Source organism: Limulus polyphemus, unplaced genomic scaffold, assembly GCF_000517525.1.
Source record: "Limulus polyphemus unplaced genomic scaffold, Limulus_polyphemus-2.1.2 Scaffold125, whole genome shotgun sequence".
In the NCBI taxonomy this organism is placed as follows: domain Eukaryota; kingdom Metazoa; phylum Arthropoda; class Merostomata; order Xiphosura; family Limulidae; genus Limulus; species Limulus polyphemus.
In genome coordinates this window covers 206,984-208,575 of record NW_013665735.1, presented here as the reverse complement: position 1 = coordinate 208,575, position 1,592 = coordinate 206,984, and the positions used below count along the sequence as shown (strand labels likewise).

General features: G+C 33.9%; 1 protein-coding gene across 1 annotated transcript in view; it reads right to left on the bottom strand.

Annotated features, from left to right (window-relative positions):
• The window catches only part of LOC106472925 (serine/threonine-protein kinase Nek5-like), a 22,901-nt gene that overhangs the window by 5,503 nt on the left and 15,806 nt on the right, over nt 1–1,592 (bottom strand). The window lies entirely within an intron of this gene.

Genomic DNA, 1,592 nt, shown 5'->3' with positions numbered 1-1,592 from the left:
ATCATCCTTTCGTTTATTCAATAATCGCTTTCGACTAACTTGTTCTTATTCGATGACGAGGAACCCACTTTGAGACTAATAATGGCTGGAGACGGCTTAAATGGGTAATGAAGAAAAACTTTAATACAAGTTTAACATGACAGCAAATGTACAACGGTTCGACAAGGTTTTGTCTGGTGATGACAAAACCTTGTCGAAACGTTGTACATTTGCTGTCATGTTAAACTTGTATTAAAGTTTTTCTTCATTACCCATTTAAGCCGTCTCCAGCCATTATTAGTCTCAAAGTGGGTTCCTCGTCATCGAATAAGAACAAGTTAGTCGAGAGCGATTATTGAATAAACGAAAGGATGATGAGATAAATGGGTAAGTAGACAAGCTTAATAACGGCATTATGAACTTTAAATACATCTATTTTTAATATTACTCTTTATTTTGCTGAATATTAGAAAAACGTTGAAACTGTATTAGTTAGCATTCAACATTTACATTTAAGTAAGTTAGTAAAAATTCATGAAAGAAAATGTATCCTTCAAAACGTTTGATACTTCTGATGTAAATATAAAAGTAGTGAAAATCAACTGATAGTAAAATTGTAGGAAGAATTTACAATATATATATATATTTAATAATTATACATGAGACAGAAATAGGAGTTACACATAGGCAGTGATTCTTTTTCTAAAATATTGATAATACGAAGATAAACCTCCGCCTTAGATGTGAAGGAACGTTCATATTGTTTTATGAAACACTTTTTTTTATTATATGTCGTGAATGTATTTTACTAATGTAGGTGGCGTTGTTTATAACAGTAGGGGAGTTAGCAAACTTAATCCTACACTATACCGAAACCCCAAAAAAGGAAAAATAACTTTAAAAAATGAATGTTTCTAAAGATATTGATAATACAAGGACTGGGATGTCTTAAAATTATAGCCAAGGCACAAAAGTAACGCTTAAACGAGAGTCATAATAGATATAAACAATGCACGCATCTTGTTCTTATTTGCAGATCAAAACACATCTATATAAATATAATAGTACTGTCTGTTGTATGTCCATGTAACCATTTCGCAGGGTGTGGATGGATCTTCACGAAAATTGGTATGGAGGTTCATTAGGTCAATGCGAAGGTACATACTAATTTTCAGTTTTGCATTTTGCGGTTATTAAGGGCGTTTTTGACTTTTTGCGTTTTTACCACTACTTCGCCCCCCCCCCTCCCCTGTAGATGGATCTTCACCAAATTTGACGTAGAGATTCATTGGGTCCATGGGGAGATAAATACAAATTTTCAGTTTTGTGGTTTATATGGGCGTTTTTGTGTTTTTGCGTTTTTTACCACCATTTCGCCCCCTGTTGATGGATCTTCACCAAATTTGACGTAGAGATTCATTGGGTCCATGGGGAGATAAATACAAATTTTCAGTTTTTTGGTTTATATGGGCGTTTTTGTGTTTTTGCGTTTTTTACCACCATTTCGCCCCCTGTTGATGGATCTTCACCAAATTTGACGTAGAGATTCATTGGGTCCATGGGGAGATAAATACAAATTTTCAGTTTTTTGGTTTATATGGGCGTTTTTGTGT